The 23,472-nt window shown below is 46.0% G+C and overlaps 1 long non-coding RNA gene across 1 annotated transcript in view; it reads left to right on the top strand.

The window, feature by feature from the left end:
• Positions 1-1,831: 1,831 nt before the first annotated feature.
• LOC106732083 (uncharacterized) overlaps positions 1,832-23,472 on the top strand; it is a 469,210-nt gene continuing 447,569 nt past the window's right edge. The window contains exons 1-2 of the long non-coding RNA XR_016349643.1: positions 1,832-3,224; positions 4,657-4,792. This is a non-coding gene — a long non-coding RNA (uncharacterized LOC106732083). The remainder of the gene's footprint in view (positions 3,225-4,656; positions 4,793-23,472) is intronic.

The raw sequence follows: 23,472 nt of genomic DNA, 5'->3' as shown, positions 1-23,472 counted from the left end.
CTTTTTTTATTGCATCAATATCACATGTTGACCTATACACTATAAGCCCAGATCCTTCTATAGTACTCCTTCCTGGGCTGTCATTTCTCATTTTGCCTGTTTTGTACCTTTTTAGGTGGAGTACTTTGCACTTTGTCTAAAATAGGGTAAAAAAAATCAATTTCAAACCATTCCTCTTGTTTGTTAAGATGATTTTGAACTCTAATCCTATCATCCAAAGTGCTTGCAAATCCCTCTCAGCTTGTTATCATCTGCAACCTTTGTAAATATATCCTGTATGCCATTTTCCAAATCATGTAAGAATATATTGAACAGAATTGGACCCAGCACACATCACTGCAGGACTGCTTCCTCTCACTCTATGGCTACATCTAGACTGGCATGATTTTCCACAAATGCTTTTAACGGAAAAGTTTTCAGTTAAAAGCATTTGTGGAAAAGAGTGTCTAGATTGGCACGGACGCTTTTCCGCAAAAGCACTAATTGTGGAAAAGTGTCCGTGCCAATCTTGACGCGCTTTTCTGCAAAAAAAATCCCCGATCGCCATTTTCGCAATCAGGGCTTTTTTGTAGAAAACAAATCTGAGCTGTCTAAACTGGCCCTTTTGCGCAAAAGCTTTGCACAAAAGGACTTTTGCCCTAACGGGAGCAGCATAGTATTTCTGCAAGAAGCACTGATTTCTTACATGAGATCATCAGTGTTCTTGCGGAAATTCAAGCGGCCAGTGTAGACAGCTGGCAAGTTTTTCTGCAAAAGCAGCTGCTTTTGCAGAAAAACTTACCAGTCTAGACACAGCCCATGGATATGTCTAGACTACATGCTTCTGCTGACAGAGGCATGTAAAATAGGCTACCGGACATAATCAATGAAACGGGGATTTAAATACCCCTGGCTTCCATAGGCCTGCGCACAAGGTGTGCTGGGTGTGCCTGGGCACACCCTAATGCGGAGCAGACTGGCCGGCTGGAGGCTGCTGGAGGAGGAGGGGTGGACCCGGGCAAGCCCGTCTCCCGCCCCCGCAAGAAGACGCCGGCAGCCGAGGCGTCAGAAGCTGCGCAGTCTGGTGTGCCTGGGCACTACTGCGCATGCTCCGGCGGCCCCGGGCACTTCGAAAGCCGGGGCCGCACACCATGAAGCCGGTGGAGGGGGGCGGGAGGCTTTCGGGTGAGTGCGGCCCCTCCCCCCTCCCGTGCGCACCCCCGCAACTCCCCCTCCTGCCGGCCGTCGTCTCCAGTGCGGCTCGGCGACGGCAGAGGAGCCGTTCCCAGGGGGCGGGGCCGGGCTCCCTGCCTCGCCCGCTCCGAGCCCGAGAGCCGCCCCCTCGCCACTGGCCGGCCGCGCCGCCGGAAGGAGCGCCTGGCTGGGCAGGGCTGCAGCGGCCGCTCCGTGCCTGCTGGGCTCGGCCCCGAGCTGGGCTGCTGGCCCACATGGTGAGGGCCCGCTGCTCACAGCCCACCCAGGGAAAATACGAGTGGGGTTGCCTGGGAGGGGCGGTGTAGCTAGCCGGGGGAGGGGCAGGTCCTGCTCAGAGCATTGGGGCTCTGTGGTTACTACAGTCTCGTGTCTCTTGGAGACCTTTTGTCTGGCCCTGGGCTAGCAGCTGGAGCAGCCCCGCAGACTCCAGCCCCGCAAACTGGAAGGCAGAAGGTTGGGGGGGGGGAGAGGGGAAGAATAGGAAGGAAGGGGCTTGTGCTGAGGGGAGCAGGGCAGGAGAAGAAAGGGGAAGGCACCAAGGGACAGGGTTCAGGAGAGACAAATGCCAGGGGGGCCAAGTGCAGACAATGAGGAAAAGGGCAGGAGGGGAGGCGTCAGTGAGAGGGGGGACAGGGTGATGCTGGTAGAGGAGAGGGTAAGGGCATTGGGGGCTAGATGAGGGAGGGAGAGGTGCTGGGAGAAGGCTTGAAAGAAGAGGTGGGTATGAGGAAAGTGGGGATAGAGCAAGTCATATGTGAGGGCACAGGGGCATGAGGGGAACGGGGGCAGAGGGTGGTGAGGGGACAGACATTAGGGAAAAGGGGCAGAAGCAGCGAGGGAAGGGGGAGGCACTAGGAAGGTGCAGGACTAAGGGAAGATGCAGGTGCCAGGGGATTCTGGGGGTGAAGCAGAAGGGCAGACACCTGCAGGGGAGGGACCAGCACTGGAGGAGAGAGGCAGGGCAGGTGTGTAGGGGAGGTGTTAAGAGATGGGATGAGGAGGAGTAGTTTACATGATCAGAGTGGGGCTACTGGAGGAGTGGGCACAGGGCGGAGAGAAGGGCTGGTGGAGGGGGGCAGGTCTCAGAAAGGCTGAGGGCAGTGAGACGGGCAGGAGTCAGGACAGCAGAGGAGGAGGATGGGGGCTAATTTGGCTATGACAAATCAGGAAAGAGAACTTGGAGTTCTTGTGGCTAGTTCTCTGAAAACGGCCACACAGTATGTAGCAGCAGTCAAAAAGGCAAATAGGATGCTAAGAATCATTAAGAAAGGGATAGAAAATAAGACACAGAATATCTTACTGCCTCTGTATAAAACTATGTATGCCACATTGTGAGTATTGTGTACAGATGTGGTCTCCTCACCTAAAAAAATACATTTTGGCCATGAAAAGGGTTCAGAGAAGGGCAACTAAAATGATTAGGGGTTTGGAACAGGTCCCATATAAGGAGAGGCTAAAGCGACTGGGACTTTTCAGTTTAGAAAAGAGGAGACTGAGGGGGGATATGATAGAGGTCTATAAAATCATGAGTGGTGTGGAGAGGGTGAATAAAGTTATTCATTAGTTCCCATAATATAAGAACTAGAGGACACCAAATGAAATTAATGGGTAGCAGGCTTAAAACTAATAAGTGGAAGTTCTTCTTCACACAGCGCATAGTCAACCTGTGGAACTCCTTGCCAGAGGAGGCTGTGAAGGCTAGGACTATAACAGAGTTTAAAGAGAAGCTAGATAATTTCATGGAGGTTAGGTCCATAAAAGGCTATTAGCCAAGGGATAGAAATGGTGTCCCTGGCCTCTGTTTGTCAGAGGCTGGAGATGGATGGCACAAGAAAAATCGCTTGATCATTATCTTTGGTCCATTCCCTCTGGGGCACCTGGTGCTGGCCACTGTCGGCAGACAGGCTACTGGGCTAGATGGACCTTTGATCTGACCCCGTATGGCCATTCTTATGTTCTTACGTTGGAGGCAGCAGGCACTAGGGGAGCTGATGGAGCAAGGGGAGGAGACATGGCAGCAGAGGAAAAAGGTAGAGGTTTATAAGATATTTATTAATAACTTGGGTACCACAGTGGCACATCTGAACAAGCCAACTCAGTAGTGGTGTATAACACAAAATTCATTCTGCTCATGGGAGGAAACTCTTAGAGTGAACACTTCTCCCAGCCTCTCCGCCCCCAAGTTAATGTCACACACATTGGGTTAAGGCAACTGCAGGATAGTTGCATGCAGGGGATTTGGTGGGGGGACAAACTAATCCCTATTGCTAGGAGGAAGGTGGGAAAAGTCCTTAGAGGTGGATCACATGACACCTTTTACTTCTGGTCGTGTGCCCATTTTGTCCTGAGAGTGTTACCTCCAGAGGTGTGGCTAATGGGGGCCAGGGAGAGTGGTTACATTTAAAACAACTTTTGGTGCACGCCCTAATGAAATGTGCTGCGCATCCCTATGCCGGCGTCATTAAAATAAAAATGGCCGCTGCGCTGTGCCGGCTCGGCTGATTGTCGGCACAGCGCAGCAGTCAAGACGCAGATTAGTTGACAGGGGAAGCTTTTGTCGACCGCTCCTGTAAACCTCATTTCATGAGGCATAAGGGAGTGGTCAACAAAGGCTTCCCCTGTTGACGGATCCGCGTCTTGACTGCTGCGCTGTGCCGACAATTAGCCGAGCCGGCACAGCGCAGAAGCCATTTTTATTTTAATTCAGCCGGGGATATTTAAATCCCTGCTTCATTGATTATGTCGGGTAGCCTATTTTACATGCCTCTGTTGGCAGAGGCATGTAGTCTAGACATACCCCATATGTCCTTCCATCTTGACTGCTAACTCTTGATTATGCTTAGTACAATATTCCAAAATGATTTTGCACCCATCTTATAGTAGGTTCATCTAGGCAATATTTGCCTAGTTTATTTAGGAGACTATTATGTGCAACAGTATCAAAATCTTGACTGAAGTTGAGATACTATGATTTTATCTGAATAAAATATGAACATAAATATAATTGTTACAATCACTGTTATATGTTTGCAACAAATCTTGTAGAAAGTATGCCAAGTGAGTTCTATAAAAAGCTAATAATTCATTGGTTAAGATTATGCCATCCATATGCACATATCAATGTTTGCTGCTTGGAAGCACCAATAAAGCATATTGTGAAGGCACTATTCAAATTGAACAGAAACAACTGACTGACAATGGGCCTTGGGATGTGCTAGTCCACATCTGATGAGCTTTCCTGTGAATGTTCAAACTAGCATGGAAGCAATGGCTTCTACCTGCAAAGAACTGAGTCATGCATGCACAGGTGATTTGCCCATATGCTGGCTCATGTGACAAACTCCATCTTGTGACTGTACTTTTCCACAGAAAGAACAATGGGGTCCCTCCACATGCTAGATTATATAAAAAGCCCTGAAAACCCCTCCATTTTGTCTTCATTCCTACTTCTTACTTCTGCAGGATCTTTGCTACTAACTGAAGCTCTATACAAAAGACTGAATGACCCATTCAAGCAGCAGATATACTTCAAAGACTTGACTTACACCAGCAATTTATTCTATCACGGATACAAGCTTGAACCAAGAACTTTGTAATTGTATGTATTTGATTCCTTTAACAATTTTAACCTCCATCCTTTCTTGCTTTAAAAAAAAATATAAATAACCCTTTAGATTTTAGCTACATGTTGGACCATGGATGTTCCTGGACCACAGAGCCCAGAAATAAGGAGGTCTGAATGCAGGACAGGAGTGTGGTGGGGTAATGGATGGGACTCAGTCGGGAGCCCCATGTCAAGGGGAGGTGGTGCAGCGCATCTGGGAGTTCTGGCTCCAACAGCCAGGCAGTATGGGGGGCTGGCAGCAGCCACAGAGCTCTGGCTCTGATGGTGGCCAGGGAGCCCTGGCCCTGGCAGTGGCCAGGCAGCTCTGGCCCTGGCCATGGAGGCAGCCAGGAAGCTTTGGTCACAGGAGCCATGGCCAGATAGGCAGCAGCGGGGCTGGGCTAGAGCCCTAGCTGGGGCAGGGGTTCAGCAAGGGCCATGAAGGGAGAGAGGGAGAGACCCCCCCCTCTCTGGTCCCACAAACCCCTCGGTTGGGACTGGTCAGGTCCTAAGGGTGCTGGATCAGGGAGGTCCAACCTGTAGTAAAGGACTGACATGGCATGATTATGTGAGTCCTTTACTATCTAAAATATAAAGGTTTCTCCCACAGTCCCTCTTGGCCTAGCCACTGCTATAACTTGGCCTGGCTGTGCTTCCTCCCCTGAAGCTCCTGCAGTACCTCCTTCCCCTACGGCAGCCAGTGCTGACTGAACAGCTCCCGAGGCCTTTATAGCCAGCCTCCAGTTGGAGCATGCCCAGCAGGGCTGTGGGGATGGGGCCTCCCCAACGAGGTGAGCCCTTTGGGCCCAGTGAGGGGATTGATACACCCCATCACAGGAGGAACCTCAGTCTTGGTTTGTAAGCAGTCCCATTTCTAAGAAATTTACCCTAAGTTGGTACTCTCAGTAGTGTCCCCCAAAGCATCGCTTGCTACAGATACATCACATCTACCACTTCTCTGCCATTCACAAAGCTTGTTACCAGTCAAAAGAAGATATTACATTGGTTTGACATTTTTTCTTGACAAATCCATATTAATTGTTATTTATCGCCTTAATATTTTCTAGGTGCTCACAAACTGACTGTTTATTTACTCCATTATCTTTCTAAGCACTGAAGTTAAACTGTCTGGACTATAATTCCCTGAGTTGTCCTCATTCCCCTTTTTATAGACGGGTACTATATTTGGCCTAGATCTGTTCTGAGAGAGGCTGGATGCTTAACAGTGTCCAAAGCATGGCGTCCATGTACATCTTTGACTCATCAGGCAATGTGCATGGACTTGGAGCAGTCTCAGCTGAGATGAACCAGATGTTTGGCACTTCTTGGACCTTGTCTAAGACCATCAGGAACTGTTGGGTGAAGGGATAAAAGGACAGACTGGGGAGGACACAGAAGAGAAATTAGCATAGTTTCCTCTCAGTAAGATGGATTGCATTGTGCATGTGGAGGGAGGGTTCTTCAGTGATAGCAAACACAGGGAAATGAGGATGGAGACAGGGATAGGTGTGGAGTACATACATAGCAGTGTGGGTTTTTTTTTCAAACTGGCATGGTTTACTATATTTTTAATTCAGAATCCATGCACATAGCATATGAATAAACAGCATTTTCAGAAACAGCTAAAACTTAACAAAACCCAACACTGGCCTTGGATATACATCTGGGCTATGTCTACACTGGCATGATTTTCCGAAAATGCTTTTCGGAAAAGCACATCTAGATTGGCAGGATGCTTTTTCGCAAAAGCGCTTTTTGCGGAAAAGCGTCTGTGGCCAATCTAGACGCAGTTTTCCACAAAAAAGCCCCGATCGCCATTTTCGCGATCGGGGCTTTTTTGCGGAAAATAGTTCTGTGCTGTTTACACTGGCCCTCTTGCGCAAATGATTTGCGCAAGAGGGCTTTTGCCTGAATGGGAGCAGTACAGTATTTCCGCAAAAACACTGACGATCTTAAATGAGATTGTCAGTGTCCTTGCGGAAATTCAAGCGGCCAGTGTAGACAGCTGGCAAGTTTTTCCGCAAAATCAAATGATTTTGCAGAAAAACTTGACAGTCTAGACACAGCCCTGCTGTATGGTCTATGGTGATATTAAACCCAGAGCACTTGCAAAGTCTCTCAGAATATGTACCTGGGTGCAATGGAAGGGGAGTCTATAAAGGCAGAGCTGTGTTGGTTCTATGCTGCTGCATTCTAGGTCAGCATCCTGCTTATGCTGATCTGAAGTTTAGTAAAACCCTGGACAACAATGTAGGAGGACATCTCATGGAGCAAGAATGTCACGTGGTAGGTCTTTTTTATTGTGAGATCAAATGTCCCATGTTTTTCTTTCCCCCACTGTCCTGTAGCTCACTAGCCCCTAGTCTTTAATCTTCCCATCAGCCAGCAGATAACAACTGTATGGCACAGATCAATAGTTTTTTTCCAGAGGCCTTAAAGTTCCAAAATGCACATTCCACCACCATCGTGCACTTGCTTAGTGTGTAATTGAATGGTATTCGTGCTGAAAACCAAGCTGCAAACACAGCACCAGAGGTGGAGTGCAATGGGTTGTCCAACTTTCACAACTTCTGCCCATGTGCTCAGAAAGGACAGACCAGAATCCCTAATGCTCTTCCCCAATGCTCATAAAATGATCTCAAAGAGCAGTTCACATTAGAGTAGCACTATGAACCAAGGGGTATGATTTCACAAGTCCTGGCACTTCACTTGGTTCAGCGTAGGTGCAATAACTAAAGTGTAACTTGACTTTTCCTTTGCAGTACGGACTAACATAGCTCAAGTGGCTAAATCTGAGGATAGTAACTTGAGTTAGCTCTTCAGGGGATCCAAATCCAAATGTTTAAGTAGATTTTTTCTTAAGTGGTCAGGCCTTCCCAACTGAGGTTTATAGAGATAAGTGGCCTATTTTAGAGTGGCATTGAATAGCTCTCATTGAATTAAATGAGCACTGTTGATGCACCATATCTCCTGAAGATCAGGCTATGATCAATTTGACCAAAGCCATGTAGCTACTCTGGCATGGGTATGGGAGAAGTTGGAACTCCTGCCTCAGTCTTATAAAATGATCACTAAGTCTTGCTTCCTTCCTAGCTCTAACAAGTAGCCCTGGGTATCTTCTCCAATAAATGGTGTGCTGTTCCAGTGGGCATGCTGGGGAAAGTGAACTCATAAGGCTGACTTAGGACACAATCAGTTTGGAATAATATCTTTGTTTGGCCCTCTCTTTCCACATTTAGTTCTCCAATAGGCAATGGACCAGAAAACTCCTCAACACTTACATTTACTTAATAGCTTTTAGAAAGATAAATACTTCTAAGAGATTTTGTTAAATGATATAATTTGGACTTACAATGCTTGGTAAAACCATCAAAAGTTCTGTCTCCCTTATCATGGCTCCATTTCAGAAGATACTGAAGTATGTGAGCAGTCCCATCAATTTTAATTATATACATCCTTAGATATGGGGCTTTACAGGTTTCTTTTAGGGTTTAAATACATTTTACAACTTCAAGTGCCAATGTGGTCTTAAAATATTCTAGAGACCTTTTCCCTGTACAGTCTCTATCTAAGGGCTCTTTATTGTTGAAGACAGGAGAAAATGATTTCTGATATCCTATTAAATGAGCTAAGGGACTGCTCAGTTAGCAGTGTAACAGAGATCTATAGGATATACAACTATACATAGGAAGAGAGACATGAGTCAGATGAACTAGATGCAAATAGGTTATACCTGTTTGGAATATATTGGAAGGGGGTGTATCCTGTCTCTTTGGTTCCAGAGAAGGGTGGGCTTCTTCTTCGAGTGGCCCTATGGGTGCTCCACTGCTGGTGTTGGGCCCTGTCCTGGTGCTGCGAATTGGAGAACTGTCAGAGCTATGGTTTGCTGGACCACGCGCACACGGCTTTCCTTTGGCAGCTTTCGCACCGTTGATCCTTTACGTGCGGTCCAGCCCTGCTCAGTTCCTCTCATTGGCCTCTGATCACGGACGGAGCTCCCTTTATCTCTCTTGTCTTTCATCGTTCTCCTCAGACCTGTCAGCATTTGTAAATAGTTAAGAGTTTTTCGTCAGTTACTTATAGTTCTATAGTTATCTCTTTGAAATATATATATAAAAAAATGTCATCAGAAGTTATAGTGAAGCCGTTGCGGCTAGCCGCCTCAGAACCAAAATAAATAAATAAATAAAAATAAATAATAAAGGGATGGACAGAGACGAGAGAACAATTAGTCAATTTCTCTGTCCCGGCTAATCTGAAGGATGCCGGCGTCCCCTGGATTCAAAAAGTGCTCTGCCTGCTGTGAAGCCATGCTGGCTTCCGACGGCCATGACACTTGCATTAGGTGCTTGGGAGAGACACACGTCCCACAAAAATGCACCCATTGCTGCAAGCTTATGGCGAGAGCAAGGAAGGGCCAAGACATGAGGCTAAAAATGATTGTTTGGCAAGGCTTTGGAGCCTGATGCCATTCCCACCTCTGGGGCCGTGAAACACAAGCGGAGGGCAGCTTCTTCTGGGACGACAGTTACAAAGAAATTTAAGGCGTCCCCAGTGGAATCCCTCCCGCCTACCAGCAGAGCAAGATGTCCTGAGAAACCATCTGAGGCTACCACCCCACGGCATCCAGCTGCTCCCAGGGCTAAAAGGTCGCCCACACCAGCACCGAGAGCGCGAGCCGCATCAGCTCCGTCAGCAGCGCAAAAGCCAGCACCGGAAACGGCTGCTCAAGCGACGCCTGCTTCAGCAGTGTCAACCCCTCTGGCACCGAATGCTGAAGCATTCGCTTCTGCACCACTGGCGCTGTGCGCAACCCTGGCAGCGCACACATTTTCAGCAGCATCAACTCTGCCCCCGAATGGAGTCTCCTCGGCACCGAGCCAACCTGGTTCAGCCCTGAGCTCTCCAGCTGCTAGGGAAATTGACAAGGCTTCCCTCCCTAGTAAAGCCTCATCAAAGGAAACTTACAAGGCATTGTCTCCTTCCCCTACCTTTTCTCCAGGACTGTTTCCTTCACCACCAAGGCACCGACGGCACCGGGACTACAGTGTCTCTCTTGCCTATCAAGCACACAGGCAACCCACCTATAGGGGCACCATCTATACAGAAGCACGACGCTCCCCATCGCGTTCTCGCTCATCCAGATGGTCACCAAATCGTAGGTCACCTAGACTGTCACTGTGGCAAGTCTACTATATCCTCAGTGCACGGTCTTCGCGATACTCCGCTCCAGCACTCTCAGAAAGATATTATGGGGACTACTATAGGGCTGACTATGATCACGCCCACTAGGATCATGTCTCACTTACCTACAGGGGGATCTTCCTGCAGCTGTCAATCTCCCAGTGTGCAATACTTACCCGAGCATTCACAGCAGCTACATTCGCCTCCTCCATCGAAAAGTCCAACCATCCATCACGAACATTCAGAACCAGAAGGACAATTGTCCAAACCAGAAGATCCTCAATTAGGCATTTCCCCAACTGATTGTTCCTCTTCTTCACTGGACAAGGCAATGATCCCAGGTGACACCTCTCCACTGGATGACCTGAAACAGTTTCAGGACCTGTTCAAAAGAGTGGCAAATGCCCAAGAGATACAATTAGCAGACGTTCCGATTAAACAACACCGTCTCTTAAAAAAATCTACAACAAGAACATCAAGCGAAGATTGCCCTCCCTATTGACGAAGCGATTATGGAAGTGGCGGATGAAATATGGCAGACCCCAACATCGGTTATTCCAACAAGTAAAAGGTTGATAGAAAATACTTTGTGCCTGTCAAAGTTTTAGATTTTCTCTTCCATCATCCTCAACCTAACTCGCTTGTATTTGACGTGGCACAGCGCAGAACTAAAGCAGCTCAATATAAAAACACGTTGCCAGATAAAGACAATAAGAAATTGGACATGTTTGGTAAAAAAATTTACTCTTCGGACATGTTGTTATTATGTATTGCAAATTATTTAGTCCGTCTCTCAAACCATAACTTTGACGACTGTTCAAAGTTGGCTGATTTGTTACAACATCTTCCGGATACTAAGTAATCCTTATTGAAGGCCATAATACAAGAGGGATATGTCTCCTGTAATACCACACTACAGATGGCCATTGATTTGGCAGATACATCCACATGAGCCACGGCTATGGGAGTCGCCATGAGACGGTCTTCCTGGTTATCCTCTGAAGGAGCCCCGCGAGAGCTTCAGGCTAAGACCTACCGTTTGAGAAACACAAACTCTTTGCTGCCAACACCGATGAGGTTCTCCATTCGGGTAAGGACTGCCGTACCACACTACATCCGTTAGGAATGTACACACCTCCTTATAGGCACAAATGCTATTATACCTATCAACGGAGGTATGATTACATGTTTAATAAACAACAACCATGCACCCAAGAAAACCAGCGCTTCTGACAATGCCCTCAACGCAAATGGCCTCAACCAAACCATTTGTCCAATCAACCTTCATCAAAACAACAGATTTGACTTCCCCATTGAGGATGCCAAGACGACTTCCATACTCAACATGCAACACAATTCTCCCCATCCTTTTCACCATCAGCTAAAGCCATACCATCATCATTTTTCCAATATCACCTCGGACAAGTGGGTACTGGAAGTAGTAGTATGTGGTGTCTCCATCCCCTTCCTCACCATTCCACCCACCCCGTCCCTTTTCAGGGACCCCTCTCACAAGCAACTGTTGAAACAAGAAGTCCAACGCCTACTCACCATTGGTGCAATAGAGAGGGTGCCCAAGCAGTTTTGGGGGAAGAGATTTTATTCCTGATACTTCCTCACCCCAAAGAAGACAGGAGGATGGAGACCTATTTTAGACCTATGCAAGTTAAATCGCTACCTCTGGAAACGTCGCTTCAAGATGGTGACCTTAAATACAATCATTCCGTCATTGAACAAGGGAGATTGGTTTGCAGTCCTCGACTTGCAGGACGGCTACTTCCACATCGCAATCCATGTGGCACACAGACACTTTCTCCATTTCCAACTAGGAGAAGAGCAATTTCAGTACAGGGTACTGACCTTTGCTTGGCATGTGCCCCCAAGGTCTTCGCCAAAACTCTAGCAGTAGTGGCTGCCCCCTTGCACAGAGTAGGAGTGACAATTTTTCCCTACTTGGATGATTGCCTCGTCAGAGGGTGCACATATGCAGAGGCATGCCAAATGGTGACAACATCCTCTCAGACCTTCGAATCTCTGGGTCTCCTCATAAACGCGCAAAAGTTCTCACCAGAGCCAACAAAGGACCTGATTTTTATAGGCGCGTGGCTCGATTCAAATACAGCACGTGCCTATTTACCAACTGAACGTTTCGGGGTGATCCAAGACCTTGTACACACCCTGACACATGCTCCAATGCTTCCCATTCATGTTTGCTTACAACTCATGGGAAGCATGGCTGCTTCAACCACTGTAGTTAAAAACGCAAGGTTGCATTTTTGCTGCCTTCAACATTGGCTGGCCACAGTTTGTATTCCAGTGAAACACAGCGTCCACAAGTTGGTGGTAGTACCTCCACATGTGTGGCAATCCCTCCAGTGGTGGACCAAGCCACACAACCTCATGGCGGGCATTCCCTTCTATCGCCTGCTGCCGTCAAAGCAAATAACTGGCTGAGGAGCGCATATGGACAACCTGACAGTCCAAGGTCACTGGTCCACACAGGAGATGCTGTTACATATGGACGTACTTGAGCTAAGGGCAGTGTGACATGCAAGCCAACATTTTCAGTCCATATAAGAAATACGACTACCAGAATCCTCATGGACAATATTGCAACCATGTATTATGTCAACAGACAGGGGGATGCTCGATCCAATGTATAGAAACAATGCATTTGTGGAATTGGTGTATCCGCAACAACACCATATTGACAGCCTCCTATTTACTGGGCGTCGACAACTCTATTACAGACTCACTCGGCAGGCGTTTTTCCCACGATCGCGAATGGGAAATTTGCACAGACATTCTGCATCGCATATTTACCCAATGGGGATTCCCTACGATAGACCTATTCGCAACTTCAGTCAACGCGAAGTGTCCCAACTATTGTTCCAGAGCGGGAATAGGATGCCTTTCTCCACCATTGGGGAACGTTGTTGCTATACGCTTTTCCCCCAGTTGTCCTAGTGCCCAGGATCCTGGAAAAAATCAGCATGGAAAAGGCTCGAGTAATCCTCATAGCCCCAGCGTGGGCGCGTCAGCCCTGGTATTCAATACTCCACCAGATGTCCATGAGAGTACCGTACACCCTGCTTCTTCTTTGGAACCTCTGGACTCAAAACATGTCATCCAAGGCCCGAAACCTTACACCTCACAGCATGGATGTTAGTTGGTTCAACGCTTCCGAATGCTCATGTTCACAGTGAGTCAAACAAGTATTAAAGCACAGGAGAAAAGACTCCACATGAGCAACATATTTGGCCAAATGGACCAGATTTCAAGCATGGTGTGACAATAATAACCTGGATCCTCACACAACAACTGTATCCCAAATACTTGATTACATTCTGCCTCTCCACGACGCAGGCCTTGCAATAGCCTCCTTGCGAGTACACCTGACGGCAATTAGTGCATTTCCCCATGTGGAAGAGGGGTTCTCCTTGTTCGCTTACCCCATGACAAAGAGGTTCCTGAAAGGACTCACAAACCTCAACCTACCACGGCAGCCACCACCGCCTTCATGGGACCTGGACCTCGTTCTGGATGCACTGACTTGCCCACCCTTTGAACTCTTAGCCACAATATCATTGCAATTCCCTACCACTAAACTTCTGTTTCAACTTGCCCTTATGTCAGCTCGCAGAGTAAGCGAGATAGCAGCATTCATGTCTTCACCACCTTACACAGTATTTACTAAAGAATCGGTGACGCTGAGATCTCATCCGGTGTTTATCCCGAAGGTCTGTTCGGAATTACATATTAATGAACCGGTTGTCCTTCCATGTTTCTACCCCAAACCTCATACTTCACGGAAGGACACAGCATTACACACGCTCGATGTAAGGAGGGCACTAGAGTTTTACATTTACAGAACGCGAGAGTTCAGAAAATCAGACCGTCTCATAGTGTCATTGGCAGATCGCTCCAAGGGGCAACCCTTAACTTCCCAGTGTATTGCGAGACTGATAGTTTCATGCATTACCACGTGTTACTCCATATGTAATAAACCTCTTTTGTGCCTGCCTAAGGCCCATTCCAGTAGAGCAGTAGTCACTACTATAGCCTTTGTAAGAGGAGTCCTATTTCGGGACATTTGCCGAGCAGCAACATGGTCCTCCCATACTACCTTTATGAAACACCATGCTGTAGTAAATCAATTTGCTGCTGATTGTTCAGTGGCTACGGCAGTACTCATTCGTACCCAAAAACCTTAATTCCGGAGCCCTCAAATATTTGGGTAATGCTCCAAAGTCACCAGGAGTGGAGCACCCACGGGGCCACTCGAAGAAGAAGACGACAATACTCACCCTGTGAAGTAACGATTGCTTTTTGAGATGTGCCCCGTGGGTGCTCCACCACCCGCCCTTCTCCCTGCTCTGGAATTTCTTTCTCATTTCAGATAGCGGGTGAGACGAACTGAGCAGGGCTGGACCGTGCACGACGGATCAAAGGTGTAAAAGCCGCCAGAGGAAAGCCGTGCATGCATGGTCCAGCGGACCATGGCTCTGACAGTTCTACAATTCGCGGTGCTGGGGTGGGGCCTGACACCAGGAGTGGAGCACCCATGGGGCACATCTTGAAGAACAATCGTTACTTCACTGGGTGAGTAACATCTTCTTTTGTTTTCAGATAACATTGGCAAAGCAAACAGAAAGGACCAATGAATGTACCCCAAAAGCAGGATTATTGAGTGCAAAGTTGACATTCATTAATATTCACTTTTCAGAGGTGGATTAACTATGTTGGTTGGAGACGTTCTCTCCTGACAGCATAGTAACATCTTCATTGAAGGGCTACTGAGGTGCAGTTATGCCAGTGCAGTGTTTTAAGCCTTTAATGTGTTAGCATAAGTCTGGCTAGCACACATCTGTGGACCTGGAGGAGGCTTCCTTCCATCTGCAGTATAATATATCCCATGGAGTTCAGTCCAGTGTCCCAGGAGCTGGAAAACTCAAAGCAGGGTTTGCAGTTTTTATTTATATACAATATTGGGTCTATTCCAGAAGCTCTTTTTTAGGTCCTTATTAATCGAGAACCTCTCACTGATTTTAATGGGTGTTTTCTGTGAATAACATCAGAGCTAGAATAATAATAGGGATTTGGTTTGCTTGTACTGGTTCAGAAAAAATAAATACAACACTTCATTTTAAAATGGGAGCTGACTTTCAGGTTTCTACAAGTTTGGCTCACTGTTATACATTGCACGTTGTGGTTTCAATGGGAAGTAACGTAAGTACAGAACTACCATGAAAATATCTATTCTGGTGGCATTTTTAGCCCAACTGAAACTAGGAAGAGCTGCAAATGCAGCAAGATAGTTTTGATTTTTCCAAGACTTCCATCTCAACACAAGGTATTATCATCTCATCGTATTGATTAGGGATCAACAACAGGGTATTTTGGGGACTTTTATCAACCAGCTATAGTCCCTACCTCAGCTGATCTGAGCTGAAGATTCAAGTGTACAAGTTTGGAGTTAAAAAGCAAGCATTTGAATTTTGAACGCTTTACTCATGCTGACTACTGATGTTCACCCATAACCTGTAAATAATTGAAAATTGGGCAGAGGCTGCCCTATAGTGTGCAGTGAAAGGGAAGCAAATTTTGGCAAGACCTGATCAGCAGTGGCTGACCTGATCAGCAGTGGCTTTTCCTGTGTAGTTGCAGGTCCCTGAGTAAGAGGATGGTTTCAGTGAAGTTGCTGGAAGGGGCCCTCAGCATTGTACTTTCTGAGGAAGCTGTGCTGCAGAGGAAAAGAGGCAGACAACCGGAAAGGTATTGAGGCCCTGGCTTCCCATGCAAATGTTCTGGAGCACCATCTGTTGCCTCCAAAGGAAAAATGGTGAGAGTACCCTGAGAGGAAGGTGATTGTTTGCTCCCTATAGGTCAATATTAGGATTCAGTTCTCCTCTGCATTGGCAATGAGAGTTTCCACTTGTATTGAATATTTGAAATATTTGCCTGCCGCAGCACATCTGTAACGTGTGTTCATTGCCACTGGCTTGCTCATGCTTATCCTGGGTTTGTTTGGCATTTATAGTTTGGACTGAAGAGAGCCCTAAGTCTCTTTCATGTGGCCAGTGTCACATGTACAGCTGTGTGAGACACTTGCCACGCTGCTGGAGTGTTCTCTGCTTTTTGCTTCACACGCTTCCCTAGATGGTTCATTCTTTACAGATGGCTCTTTTTTTGGCTTCCATGGATGTTCTGGCTTTTAATGTCTTTACATGTGTGTATTCATCCCACACAGGCTACGAAAATGCACTTTGTTTTTCTTTGTGTTTCCTGCTATCTAACATGAAACGTTCAGCTCTGTGAGGCCCTCACTGAAGCGAAATGCAGCATAGCAAGACGTGTCCCTAACATAAGTCATTCTTCTTTGTGCAACCCTTTTTTCCTTTTTAAGGGAGCTAAAATGTTTACTTTTCTCTTTCTTTCTTTGGACTGCAGGGGTCCAATCCTTCTGGTGCTATGTGAGTACTACATACTTGCAAGCTGCTGGCTTAGGGTATGTCTACACTACAGAGTTTTGTTGGAAAAACAGCCATTTTTTTCAACAAAACCTGAGTTATGTCCACACTGTAATCGCATTTTTCCGAAAGTAAATTGTAAGAACATAGGTTTTTTTCCAGTGTTGGTAATCCTCTTTCTATGAGGAATAAGCCTTTTTCCGAAAGAGCTCTTTCAGAAAAAGACGTGTGGATGGGGAAGAAGGAGTTCTTTCAAAAGAAGAAGAAAGAGGAAAAAGCACAGTTGCCCTGGTGGCCATTCCATCCATGGTAATCACAGCTTAAATGTCAGATAGCATCCACACTGAATGGATACTATCTTTCGAAAAAGCAGATCGCTTTTTCGATGCACTTTTGTGTGTGGATGCTTTCTTTCGAAAGAAGTTTTTTCAGATCTTTTCTGAAAAAAGGTTCTTCTGAAAGAAGCCTGCAGTCTAGACATAGCCTTAGGCTGTGTCTACACTGGCATGAATTTCCGGAACTGCTTAAAACGGAATACTATTCCGTTTTCAGTTTTTCCGGAAAAGGAGCGTCTACATTGGCAGGCTGCTTTTCCGGAAAAGCACTTTTTCCGGAAAAGCGTCTGTGGCCAATGTAGACACACTTTTCCGGAAAAGAGCCCCGATCGCCATTTTCGCGATTGAGGCTTTTTTCCGGAAAAGACTACTGGGCTGTCTACACTGGCCCTTTTCTGGAACAGTGTTCTGGAATAAGGACTTATGCCCAAGCGGGAGCAGAATAGTTTTTCCGGAATAGTGGCTGATTTTGTACAGTAGAGCGTCGTTGCTTTTCTGGAAATTCAAGGGCCAGTGTAGACAGCTCGCAGCTTATTCCGGAAAAGCGGCTGATTTTCCGGAATAAGTGGCCCAGTGTAGACACAGCCTTAGTGTCATACCTCAGTTAATTCTCATATCATCACTCTCTGTCCTGCCTGACACCCGTGGGCAGTGTGGGGAGTGGAGCATTAGCCAGTACTGCATCTGGAAATTAGAGATAACAAGCAACAGTAGCCCCCTAATGAAAACTCAGCTCCTGGCACTTGTCATGCACTTCTGGAGTGAGCAAAATGGAGAAACAGAGTAGCTTGCATAGGTAGAGGGGAGAGGATGGGGGGACACTGGAAGAAAATGGAAGCAACAGCAGCAGGAAAACATCTCAAATGCAGGATAATTCAGTTGCAGGTGGGTGTTTTGGCTAATCTTTGTAGCCAGGACTGAAACCAGAAGGCAAAAAACCCCCACGTTTCTCATCCCAGTAGCAATTCCCTTGGCTGCTTCCTGTGCAGCTGAACATTGCCTACAGAAGCAGTTTTTACCAGTTTAATTGTATGTTTTTTATTAGCTGTTTTTGCTGTAGTAACTTGAGCACAACTATCAGATCATGAACATTGATGGTAGCTTTAACACTTTGGAACTGGTTCAGAAGCTTCTGCTCTCTGAAGCCTACTCCAAGAACCACTTTCAGAACTTATACCATAGCTATGATTAAAGTTAGAAACCAAAGGCCTGGTCTGTGGGAGTGAAGGATCATCACATCAGATGCAGGATTTTGCTGTTGGAAGAAATGGTAACATAATCCAGCCTTTATGAGCTGAGGTGGAATTTGAGCAGATGAGATATAGAAGCAATAGCATCCTTTTGGTTTTGTCCAATAGCTGGAAAAACAATATGGACCTAGAGTACCTCTCATTCTCCTAAAGATCAAAATTCTGATCCTGCATCCAAATCATGCCTGATACTCCCCATTGACTTCAAAGGGAATTCTATGTGTGTGACATCAGGGACAAGTGAAGTAGTGTAGGAAGTTGTAAAAATGGGAGTGTTTTACCTGTAGCAAAAGCATCATTATTTCTAAATACTATAGCCTCAGTGTCACAGTCCAGTATTTCACAGCTATAGTTACACAAGTTGAAGAATGCCATGGGAGAAATTGGCCTAAAAAGGGGGTTAGGGATGATATTCTATGACAGTTTCTGTTGTTGCTGTCTATAAATCAGAAGGGTTGGGAGGGACAGAGATCACTGCTTCACTTCCCCTTTTCAGTTATGTCTACACTGGCCAGCTTTGTGCAAGAACATATGCAAATGAGGAGCGGCAATGAATATCACTGTGTCTCATTTGCGAACTTAATGAGCCATCATTTTTGTGCAAGGGATTTTTGTGCAAGAAGGAGCAGGCTACACTAGAGCTCTAGAGATTAGTGTAGCAACCGCTACAACTTGAAGTCTAAGCTGGCCTTATAGCTCAAGCTGTAGATGCTCCTATACTAAGCTCCTGAGGTCCCAGGTTCAAATCTATGTGGTTGTGGTTACACAAACAGGAAGGCTATGTCTACACTGCCCAGTCTTGTGCAATATCATATGCAAATGAGGCACGGAGCAAGAGCTGTTCTTCTGTTTATTTTCAGGCAGAATGGCTCTTTTGCAAGAAGGGATTTTTGTGCAAGAAGGAGCAGTATAGACTGCTCCTTCTTGTGCAAAAGGCCCTTGTGCAAAAATGATGGCTCATTAAGTATGCAAATGAGGCACGGTGATATTAATCACCGTGCCTCATTTGCATATGTTATTGCACAAGACTGGGCACTGTCGATGTAGCCTTCCTGTATGTGTAATCATAGCCACATAGATTTGAACCTTGGTCCTCAGTGTAGGAGCGTCTACAGCTTGAGCTATAAGTCCAGCTTAGACTGCAAGTTGTAGGGGCTGCTACACTTAGCTCTAGAGGTCCCATGTTCAAATCTGCCTGGTGGTGGTTATAGATGGGGCTGCCTGTGGGATCTCAACTGGGTCTGTGAAGTGCCAGTTGGGCCCCGTCACCTACGGGAAGTATGTAATCCTATGCACCTAGGCTATGTCTATACTGCAAGCCTCGTATGGAAGAGCAAATGGAGTGCTCATTTACATATGCAGTGTTCTCATTTGCACTTCCTCTTCCTTTCCTTTTTGCGCAAGAGGTTTTTGCGCAAAAAAGCGCTAGGTAGACGGCACCTTTTTGCGCAAAAAAACCCCTTTTGGGCAAGAGCTTCTTCCTCAAAAAAATGAGGAAAAACGGCTCTTGCACAAAAGGGGTTTTTTGCACAAAAAGGCGCCGTTTACACAGTGCTTTTTTGCGCAAAAACCTCTTGTGCAAAAGGGAAAGGAAGAGGAAGTGCAAATGAGAGCACTGCATATGCAAATGAGTGCTCCATTTGCATTTGCTCTTCCGCAAGAGACTTGCAGTATAGAAGTAGCCCTTGTGTGGTTACCACTTAAAGCAAGAGATAAGAACAAAGGAGCTCTACAGCCTAAATTGAGTCTCAGCAGGGTTTATAACTTAAGCAGTAGAGGCTCCTACGCTAAACTCCAGCAGTCCCAGGTTCAAATCTGCCTGTTAGCATTTACATTTTGGAGGGGTTTTTTGAGTTAAGTTGTTGAATAAAGTCCTGGATGTGCCTGTGTGGTGAAATATACATGATGGGCCTACTCCTACAGTTTTAACTCAGACAGGCATCCCACTGAAGTCAACAAGAATTTTGCTTCTGTATTGAAACCCTCATCTGGCCTCTTCAGGCCCGGCAGCTATTTTTTCAAACATTCTGTCCAACTGGCATCATTAAAGGACAGCACAGTTTTTCAGCAAACAGGTCACTTCTAAGTAAGTGCTGTCCTCAAACCTTTCTCTTGTTTGGGCGTAACTGTTACCCTGCAAAAGGTCAGATGTGGAACAGAGACTCTAAGCAAAGTCTGAGAAAAATAACTCTATAAGCAGCTAAGAATAATTCAATTTCTTTAATGTAAACAACATCCTCCATGGTTTTTGTTTCATGAATCAGCATTTTGGTCATAAATAATCTGAAATAATTAAGAAGAGGAGTATAGGCCAGATGTAAATTTGAGCACTAACTGAAGAGCAATCATTCCTTGTAAGGAGAAATATTGGTAGGATCTGTTTTCAGAAGCAATTTGTATATTTGGAATGGGCTACTGAAACTGACTGTTTTATTTGAAGATCCAGTCAGGTGAGGATTGCTGTGATTCCAGTTCAAGTGGATTTATAAAGAGAGCAAGGAACTGAACAACTTGCTAACTGTTTAGTTATAGGAAGTTTTGGACTCGCTTGTGTAAAACAGAATGAAAGTTAAAAATAGAAGTAGCATGGAATGGAATATAACAAAATAGCAGTTAATTATTGACAGTGGTTGTCTTTGCATTGTTGACATTTACTATACATTGGCATTCAGGATACTGTAATTGTTTTTTTATAGCATCAGAAACCTTTGGGGTGGGGACATTTTCTTATTTCCTGTCTCTGAAGTACACACGGTTGACACTAAGGTATATAATTTCATGCACTACTGTGCTGTAACAGTTCATAAATGATTTTTTTAAACAGAAACTGCTCTACTAATCATAGGCAACCTGTCCTGATTCTTGAAAATTAATTTTGATTAGTAGATTTTTTTAAAGATCTCAATATTTTCATATCTGCCATAAAATGGATTCCTCCAATCCCTCTGTTTGCTTCATTGGACTTGCTGATGGCTGTCACAGGAAGCATTGTCAAATGAATAGGGCACTAGATTAGGATTAAGAAGATCTGAATTCTGTTTCCAGTTCTGCTATCCTGCTGTGTGCCCTTGATCAAGTCACTTTTCTGTCAGTTTTCCTTCCCAAAGTTTGACTTGTCTATTTTGATTATAAACTCTTCGGCTATGTCTATAGTGTGCCCGTTTTGTGGAAAAAATATTCAAATGAGGCAAAGCATGGAATATCGCCGTGCCTCATTTGCATAATTAATGAGGCTCCATTTTTGCACAAGAGGCTTTTGTGCAAAAACGAGCTGTATACGTGGCTGAAAAACGTGGCTGAAAAAAATACGGAAGAATGGCTCTTGCGCAAGAGGGTTTTTTGCACAAAAAGGAATTGTGTAGATGGCTCCTTTTTGTGCAAAAGCCTCTTGCACAAAAACGGAGCCTCATTAATTATGCAAATGAGGCATGGCGATATTCCTTGCTTTGCCTCATTTGCATATGTTTTTGCTCAAGAGGCTATCGTGTAGACATAGCTTTCAGAGATAGAGACACTCTCTCATGGTGTTTGTTCAGTGCCTAACATAACAGGGCCCCACTCTCACTTTGGGCCTCTAAGTACTACTGTAAATATACAACGTAAGAAAAGTACTCAACTTTCTTGCATGCTTTGCAAATTTGCAGATGTTGGTCCATGGAAAAACAAGAAATTCCCAATAACTGCTTCTCCTGACAGTTTCAACCTTCTGGGAAATCAAATTGTCCATGCTCTTCTTATTCCTTTTAGCCAGGGGTGGCCAAATTTACAGAACTTCACAGCCACATACAATACTACAGTAAACTTCCGATAATCCGGCACCTTTAGGACCTAAGGGGTGCCGGATTATCAGATATGCCGGACTATCAGAAGGGGGGGCTATGAGGGGTCTAGGGTGGTGTGAGGGGGATGCCATCCCAGACCCCTCATAGCCCCCCCCTTCCGATAGTCCGGCTCTGTCCCAGGTGTCCCTGATTCAGCCGCTGCTGGTCAGTTTCAGCAGCAGCTGAATCGGGATGCCTGTGGCAGAGCAGCTGGGTGCTGCCGGGTTGGTCCCACAGCACCAAGGGGGAGACGCTACCGGATCAACCCGGCAGCACCCCAGCTGCTCTGCCCCAGGCATCTCCAAGTCAGCTGCTGCTGAAACTGACCAGTGTCTGACTCCGAGAAGCCCGGGGCAGAGCAGCTCTGCCTCGGGCTTCCCGGAGTCAGCCGCTGGTCAGTTTCAGCGGCAGCTGAATTGGGGACAGCTGGGGTGCTGCAGAGTTGGACCCACAGCGCCGAGGGGCAGCGCTACGGGACCTACTGGCAGCACTCCAGCTGCTCTGCCCTGGCTTCCCTGATTCAGCCGCTGGTCAGTTTCAGCAGCAGCTGAATTGGGGAAGCCGAGGGCAAAGCAGCTCCAATGGTCCGGCTGTCCGGAGTTCTTCCGGGTTCCTGATGGTGCTGGACCATCAGATGCCGCACCAATGGAGTTTTACTGTATTTAGATACTTGAGAGCTGCAAGACACACCACCTGTCTCACAGGGCAGCACCTGTTGGGGTATAGAGATAAAGCAGTTAGACCCCTCTCCTCACTGGGCAGAGTCCCCTGGTCCCATCATCCCACCACAGGGCAAACCCCCCCCAACTCCTCCCTCCCAGTCTGACAGGCAGGAAATGGGGAGGGAGAAGGCCACGAGGGGCACTGTGAGCCACACTCTAACTGTTAAAGAGCCTCAGTTGGGCTACACCTGCTATCAGTCAATCAGATATTACTATGTTCAGGTCTCTCTATCCTGGCCTTTCCTCCTACTCTCTGCTTCTCTAACTTTGCAACTGTGACAGATGATAATCTTTTATACTTGTCCCTCTTATTCTTCCCTTTAGTTCTAACTGCATGTTTTTGGACAGGAGCCCAGATGAGATCATTTACCAGATAGCATTCTGAATGTGCAATTACATTTTGAAAGTACCAAGGATTTTGAGTGCCTATGTTTTTGATATGTTGGGCCTTTCCCCCCCAAAGATGCTAGCCCCTATAAGTCCATGTCATTTTAATGGAAAATGTAGGAGATTAGTGTCTCTGAAAATCAGGCCCAAATTGTCTCAGAAGTTAGGTAATAAAAACAGTATCTAGTTCTGAAAAACTAGACATTAAGATTCAGTTTTTAAGTGTTAGTTTTCAAATATATCTATGAGAGAATATAAACAACCTTCACTGAGAATTTCCAAACTTTTGACAATTTAAACTGAATTCTAACGCTTCCATAAAACTGGTTTTTGTTAGTGTGAAATAACTTTGCAACATTAAAAATAACAAGGTTCTCCTTGTACGAACACATATGATGATACAGTCGGGAAATTATCAAAACTGTTATATTTCATTTGCTATCTGTATATTTTTTTAACACAGATCAGGTATAAAGGAGAACAGGATTCTTGAAATTCTGTATGT

The sequence above is a fragment of the Pelodiscus sinensis genome, chromosome 5 (assembly GCF_052426305.1).
Source record: "Pelodiscus sinensis isolate ZL-2025 chromosome 5, ASM5242630v1, whole genome shotgun sequence".
NCBI classification, from domain to species: Eukaryota; Metazoa; Chordata; order Testudines; family Trionychidae; genus Pelodiscus; species Pelodiscus sinensis.
The sequence above is the reverse complement of the archived record's forward strand: the minus strand, read 5'-3'. Positions and strand labels throughout refer to the sequence as shown.